Source organism: Macrobrachium nipponense, chromosome 4 (genome assembly GCF_015104395.2).
Source record: "Macrobrachium nipponense isolate FS-2020 chromosome 4, ASM1510439v2, whole genome shotgun sequence".
NCBI lineage: Eukaryota > Metazoa > Arthropoda > Malacostraca > Decapoda > Palaemonidae > Macrobrachium > Macrobrachium nipponense.
The window spans coordinates 113,283,990-113,291,884 of NC_061100.1; the positions used below are offsets into that span (position 1 = coordinate 113,283,990).

General features: G+C 42.1%; 1 protein-coding gene across 1 annotated transcript in view; it reads right to left on the bottom strand.

Annotated features, from left to right (window-relative positions):
• The window catches only part of LOC135211075 (nuclear pore complex protein Nup133-like), a 255,460-nt gene extending 248,261 nt beyond the window's left edge, over positions 1-7,199 (bottom strand). The window contains exon 1 of the mRNA XM_064244133.1: positions 7,044-7,199. The gene's annotated coding sequence lies outside the window, so the exon portion shown is untranslated. The remainder of the gene's footprint in view (positions 1-7,043) is intronic.
• Positions 7,200-7,895: the final 696 nt, after the last annotated feature.

Below are 7,895 nucleotides of genomic sequence, written 5' to 3' on the forward strand. Positions count from 1 at the left end.
AGAGGAACTGGTGCTTGGAATTTTTCCGAAAACAATTCCTTCAGTAAGCGCGTTAACGTGCTATAATCCGTAGACGCTTCTGAAGGCTCTTCCTCTTCTGCAGGATGCGTATCGTTAGAAGACTCTCCTTGATCTTGACGGTCCGAAGTTTCTTTAGCTAAACAAGAAGTGGTTCTCCTTTGAGGCTCTGTTCGTAAGGGGGAGTTTCTATCCGCTGAAGGAATAGACGAGACAATGCGCAAATGATCCGCCGTTGTCTTTGAAAACTTCAGACTCTCTTGTAAAGCCTTGTCTTTCGAAGTCATTAAAGGCAAAGGTTCTTCAAAAGCCTCTTTGCGGGATTCCTGTCGATCTTCTCTCAGTTGAGTACGTTTCTCTTTCCGAGAATCCCGAATAGTCGGGTGTCTATCGTCATCGCGAGCGTCCTTACTAAGGGAGCGAGACTTAGGACTCACAGGAAGTCGCGCGTCTGCCAATGAAAGCTTCCGATCCCGCTGGACTCTAATGTCTATAAGACGCTTATCCATCAAAGAAGCGTCCTCAAAAGCGTCCTGAAGCGGGACGTGCTCTAATGGACGTCGAGCGTCTTTCAAACCTCGCTTAGGACGCTTAACCTGTATCGGGGCGTCCTCTCGAGCGTCCTGGTGAGTCTTACGATCTCTCTTAACGCGTTGCGAGTTCTCATATTCTAAAGCACGAGCCTTTCGTCGATATTCATACAGTATTTCCCTTTCTTGAGGAGTAAGATCAGACACATAATCTAAACGTTGCTCTCTTTGAATCCTAGAGCCTTCTGGAACGTCCTGATACTTTTGGCGTTGGTAGGCTCTCTCATGATAGAAGCGTCAAGTTGATGCAGAAGTCCGTCGAACGTCGACACGAGGCTTCTCTTGCTCGTTCTCAACCTCCTGACAAAAGCGAGGGCCGCCTGTGCGACATCGAACGCTTCTGTCCCTATCGCCACTTCTGGACACTCTCTCTCCGGAAACACTTGCGTGTTCTCGGTTGAGTCTGAAGGATCCAGAAGAAGACGACGCAGGAGAGGCTAAAGAACGAGGCGAAGCCGACAAAGGTTGTTTCGATCTTTTAACAGGAAGCCAAAGATCCTTTCTACGCCGATGAGGCTCCTCTTCTCCCCTTGCGAAGAAAGCCGACAATCGTTGACGCAATTGCCTACGAGTTTCATTAGACGGTGAAGTTCCACGTTCAGGAGAAGGACTCATTATATGCGAAGAAGGGCGAATTGGAGCCCTCTTCTTCCTTTGAACTCTAAGACGCTGATAGTTCTCAAAAGCGTCCTCATCAGAAGACGTCCTGCCTCTCTTCTTAGGCGTCAATTCTTCGAAGTGTTCGGGTGATGATGAAAGAACAGGACGAGAAGTAGGACGTGAAGCGTCCACTTCCTTAAAACCTCTCCTAAGAGGACGAGAAAGACGCTGGCCGCCTGTGCGACACCTAGTGTCAAACTCGTACTCCTCGTGAGAGGCCCTCTGAGAGCTCCATCCCCGGTCAGGAGAGGACGCCTCAGAGGACGAAAAGCACTCCTTCAATATCCGTGCTCGATCACACTCTTCGGCAGCCTGGGAAGCGTCCACAGGATCTGCTGAAGGGACGCCAGACCGGTGGGAATTTCCCGTAGCCCTCCTTCGGTTTTCGACATGTCCATTCCCTGAGTCCTGGGAGTCCGACAGAGGTCTATTCCTAGAGGCACTATGGGACCGATCTGACGCCCCCTCCACTACACTAGGGGCACTAATGTTTCCACTACACTTCACTGTGGTCTTCAATGCACTCACTTTCGATTCTAGTGCACGAATCGACTCCATGATGGAAGAAAGGGCAACCCCTTCCGAAGCAATAACTTCATTGCCCGAAGGCAAATACACAGGGTTAGATGTAACAACCTCTACAGGAAGGTTAGAATGCGAATTACTACCCTTACTCTTCACAGAAGCACTTCTGGAGGAAGATCTTCTGATTCTATCCCTTTCAAGCTTACGAACATACGAATCATAAGTCTTCCATTCATTTTCGGTCAAGCTTTCACACTCTTTACACCTATCATTCATCAAACAAATATGATCTCTACATTTCGTGCATACTGTATGAGGATCTACCGAAGCTTTCGGTAGCCTCACCTTACACTCTAGCACAGTACACACTCTAAAACTAGTTGCAGAAGATCCAGACATATTAGAGAAATCCAAAACCAAATTCAAAGACAAACCACAATCGCGTATGCCAATCCACCGAGCAAGTTTCAAAAAATCAAGAGACAATCAAATACTCAAGTGAACAAAGAGTTTTCCAAAATCCTAGGCGGAGGTCTGTAACCAGTTGTTTACCGACCGGCGACAGAGAAAAATCTGAATAGAAAATGGGAATGGTTCCTGACACCCGCCTCCCAGCGGCGGAATGGGTACTAACCACCTGGCCGACCACTGCGTTTGCCGGGAGTTTTGAAATTCTGTCGGACTTCGGAGAATACAGCTATATATATCTGACAGGTAAGTGTCATGAACAAACTGACTTTTCGAAGTTCACCACGATCCCCAGATTGCGGCAGAACTCGAGGAGTCGATCCCTGTCCCGTAGCAACTGTGAGCGGGAGCTCACCAGGACTAACCAGTCGTCGAAATACCCCAAAAGACATATCCCTGACGAGTGGGCCCAAGCAGACACCAGAGTGAACACTCCTGTGAACACCTGTGGGGCGGTTAAAAGACCGAAGCAAAGTGCCCTGAATTGGTACACCGTCCCGTTGAGGATGAAGCGGAGATACTTCCTGAAGGATTGATGAGCGGGTATCTGGAAATACGTGTCCTTCAAATCCACTGAAAGCATGGAGTCGTTCTCCCTGATGGAGTCGAGCCCAGAGCGTGCCGTCTCCATCGTGAACCGAGACTGGCGAACGAATCGGTTCATGGGAGAGAGATCTATCACCGGGCGCCAGCCCCCCGAAAACTTCTCCACCAGGAAAAGACGGCTGTAGAAGCCCGGTGATTGATCCCTGACGATCTCCACAGCTCCTTGCTCAGCATGGCTTGGACTTCCTGCCGAAATGCTATGTCCTTGGATGTTCTGGGCACGTAGGTCTGAAGGTGGACCGGGTTGGAGGTGAGGGGTGGGCGAGACTTGAAGGGTAGTAGATACCCCTCCCGAAGGATGTCTACTATCCAGGTCTCCGCTCCATAGCGCTGCCAAGTTGCCCAATGGCTCGCCAGGCAACCCCCACTTCCAGCAGCAAGTGAGGGGGAACGCCGTCCCTAGCGTTTCCTGCCTCTCGTAGGCTTCTTCTTCCCAGCTCCCCCTCGTGAGAAGGAGGGCTGGTTACGGTCGCCCCTAGAAGTCTTTCCCCGGGTCTTCGACGATGCGATCGTATGTGTGAAGCCTCCACTAATGTGGCAACAATGATTTTGCCATTCTTAGCATCCAAACATTATATAAAGGTTACATTTATTTCTGGCATACAGTTCTTAAAGAAATTCAAAATACTAATAAAGACTGAAATCAATGAAAAGTGCTAGCAAAAAACAAAAAAGCAAAAAATATATATATATAATCCACTTATCCGTAGTCGTTCCTCTATGGTTTTTGGCAGCCAGATGTATGAAAAGGTTAGAAACATTGGATTGTATCTACTTTAGAAAAATCTGTAATTTTTCGGGGTAATTTGGTTACAAAAAAGGGATAATATACATGAATTAAATTAAAATTTTTAAATAACAAAGTAAAGTTGAACTAAATAATTAGTAAAGTAAACAATTTAGGGAATAAAACTTTGCAGTTTCGTCGTCTGCTGTTCGTAATTGTGTTTGTGGCGCGCACGCTTAGGAACCAGGAACAGCAACTTGTTTAAAGTGCAATGTGGAGTGAACTGAGACCAAAATGTGTATAATAACAATCAAATAAGCACTGTGGAGTTTCAGTTGTGATGGCAGTAAGGATAAAAACCACTGATTACAAGGTAAAAATGAATTCAGTTCAAACCATGACCCCGAGAATAAAAAGTTTCATACTTTCACTAATATAGGCAACAAAATGTTGTTTTATTGTGCTGATTACAACTGCAATCTTGAGTAAGATCAATAAACGTTACATAGGGTAGAATATCACGACAGGCCAACCCTCATCACGGTGGGCGGGTCTTATTCACTCGATATTTAATTGGTGAAACAAGAATACAATTGCAACTCTAAGCATACCATTTAAAAGACTGAAGTTTTGTCAACATATTGTGATATATGAAAGCCCCATACGAACTAAAATAAGCATGTGAGCTCTTCGTAAAATATGTTTTCAAGGCAGTTTTGAAATCCAATATGGCGGCTACGTTTTGCATGGACGGTTCTCATCAGTGACGGCCACCATCTTTCCCCAGCCTTCCCAGCACTCATTTGAACAATGTTAGCGTATATATGTAACGTTTATTGATCTTACTCAAGATTGCAGTTGTAATCAGCACAATAAAACAACATTTTGTTGCCTATATTAGTGAAAGTATGAAACTTGTTATTCCCGGGGTTATGGTTTGAACTGAATTCATTCTTACCTTGTAATCGGCGGTTTTTATCCTTACTGCCATCACAACTGAAACTCCACAGTGCTTATTTGATTGTTATTATACACATTTTGGTCTCAGTTCACTCCACATTGCACTTTAAACCCGTTGCTGTTCCTGGTTTCTAAGCGCGCGCGCCATAAACACAATTACGAACAGCAGACAACGACAGACGACGAAACTGCAAAGTTTTATTCCCTAAACTGTTTACTTTACTCGTTATTTAGTTTAAATATACTTTGTTATTTAAAAATTTTGATTTCATTCATGTATATTATCCCTTTTTTGCAACCAAATTACCCCGAAAAACAATTTACAGATATTTCTAAAGTAGATAAAATCAAATGTTTCTAACGTTTTCGTACATCTGGCTGCCGAAAACCATAGAGGAACGAATACGGAAAACTGCATTGAGGAACGACTACGTTTTTTTTTTTTGCTTTTTTGTTTTTGCTAGCACTTTTCATTGATTTCAGTCTTTATTAGTATTTTGAATTTCTTTAATAATCGTATGCCAGAAATAAATGTAACCTTTATGTTTGCATGCTTTAATGTTTTGCATGCTAAGAATGGCAAAATCATCGTTGCCACATTAGTGGAGGCTTCACATACGCCGTTCCATTATTATAAACTGTTTCCATGAATTCTAGTTGTCATAGTAATGCAATAATGATAAAATTGCTTTAATATTTATGTATATATACTTCCAATACATAGCCTAATTTCACCAATTTCAACGTTTGTGTGTAGTCTTATACCCAGTTTGGAGGGTCAACACATACCGAATGGCAACAGCAGAGAGAGAGAGAGAGAGAGAGAGATAGAGAGAGAGAAAGAGAAGAGAGAGAGAGAGAGAAGAAGAGAGAGAGGAAGGCGGAGGAACGAAGAAGAAAAGGGATGGCGGTGGAGGGGGGGGGGGGAGAGGGTAGGTGGAGCTTTATACGCGTGTTCGTATCCATTTCTGCATAATGGAGTTTTTGTCTCTTGGTACAAGGACAAGTGTCGTTATTCTTTACGATTAGTGATTCAAGATACCCTTATAAATTACGGCACGGGTGTAATGCACTATAGCAAAATCTCGTTCTGTTACGAGTGTTCGTTACAGAAATAGGTATTGCCCAAAAACGTGCTTGCACTGTCTCTGAAACCCATAGTAGACATGCTGCTTAGTTGTCAATCAAGTTTTTATAACCAAGTATTTTTTACAAGCTAGCTATTGAATAAATTTGTATTTTTCTCAGTCAAAACATATGCCCCTCAATGCTAACTTTCCTCTTTTAACGACTTTCTGGTCATTGCAAATTCGGCCCCATAATTTCTTATGGTGCGAAAACAGACAGAGGCCCATGGACCGAAAACGATTGCGTCACACTACGGCGATAATCCAGCAGTAAAACATCTTCATATATCCAAAAAGTAAATAATAAAGATATATATGCGCATTACGATATAACAATTACATGTATAGCTGATAACAATCTGCATGAATAACTGGTAAACTGTTCTGCAATGACAGTTGAGTATAGCAATTATTTACAATAGGTACGAAAGTCAAGATGTCGTGACATCATAATACAGAACTTAAAAGAACGTTCTAATTCAGAAAAATAATTACTTAAATTTGAGTCAGAGTCGAGTTACTTTTTCAATAACGAATATTTTCAAATTAATCATCATAAATATGTAAAATATTGATGTTTTACTACTTATTTAAAAATTAGCTAAGAGCACGCTTCTCGTCATCTTCTACCAAAACAGCTGTTTACTCCTGGCTTGTTTGTTGTTGAGAATCGTGTTTCGATTGTTGTGATAAAAGCGCTCCAGCGTCTGTGGGTACAAGTGGTGTGCGGATTTATCACAGGAAATGAAAGTTTTGTTTGTTGACACAAGCGACTCCGTAAACATCGAGATGGCGTCAATCTTCGAAACACATTTTTAGTTGTAAGTAAAAAATTTCTAAAGCGTTTTGTGAGATTTCCACTGCCGTGGGCGCCATTTTCAGTACCCTCTGTTTAAATCTTAAAATTTGGCCTTAATTTCTAACTTTGGAGAAAATACTTACTTCGAAAGGAGAGTAGAGGTCTTTAGCTCCGTTTCTCACCAACAACAAGTCGCGACTGATGCCCATCTCGGGTGTCAGGACGCGTTATAATGTACTTTTTCGGAGGGTGGCTAGCGTTGATTGTAGGTGGCCTGCTTGGCCTGCTGTGATATTCTACCCTAATTATCAAATGATCTTGCTTTCTTCATTTTAACTTATTCTACTTAACCTATTACGATAGCAGTGATCATTTACAATTGAATAAAATGTAAAAATCTACCAAGTCCTTCAATACCTAGCTACCAAACTATTTTGCCGCCGAAGAGGGAAGCTGTTTTTGTAGCTGTATGCTGATACTAGTACCTGGTATACTAGCCTATATGAAGTAAATTGAAACAAATAGTAGCTAATTTTTACTTGATAAATAATTTTCTAACATACCTGAAATATGTTGTCCAAGCACAAATACAATAAAACGGATAGAACCTCAATTAATAGCGAGAGATCATTTTACTGTTCAGTACAGCCACACGTTTGAACCATTAACCAACCCGTAGTTAACTAACCGTCGCCGGAACACAACTCTGAAATGAAGCAGACGGTAGACCATTCAGCGACTGTGGCTGTTGTTCATCTGGCAATTGAACAACCTGTTATAACGTACAAAATACTTCCTAACTTTGAAACATTCATGTTGTTAGGATTAAAATTTATGAACATACACTAGCATGGACACAATACAGAATCCCGAGAGGAATGTTCGCACATTTAAGACACCTCATTAGCCTTAAACTACAGAGAGCTGGCATGAGTAAAAACCAATGACAATTGATGGGAATAATAGACGAATAATAAAAGATGTAGGATTAATAATCATGCTAAATATATCATATAAAATATCTGTGATGATAATAAGAGAGGAAATTGAGAACCACTCAAGAACAAGTAAAGGAAACAATGAGTGCCTCACGGGGTCACAGCAGGAGGCAGATTCGTTGACAACATCTTTATCATACAATATAGTATAGAAGAGAATTATAGAAATAGATTAACCCTAATAATGATTGGTATACACTTCGTTAAATATACTGATATAAGCCATGAAACACTAGGGTCCACCAGAAAGTCAGAGATGCAATTACAAACATGTAGTAATTGTGACAAAGTTAAATATATCTTAGTTTAACCAGACCACTGAGCTGATTAACAGCTCTCCTAGATATTTTTACGTGGCTAGGAACCAACTGGTTACCTAGCCCTAGCAACGGGACTTACAGTTTATTGTGGGATCCG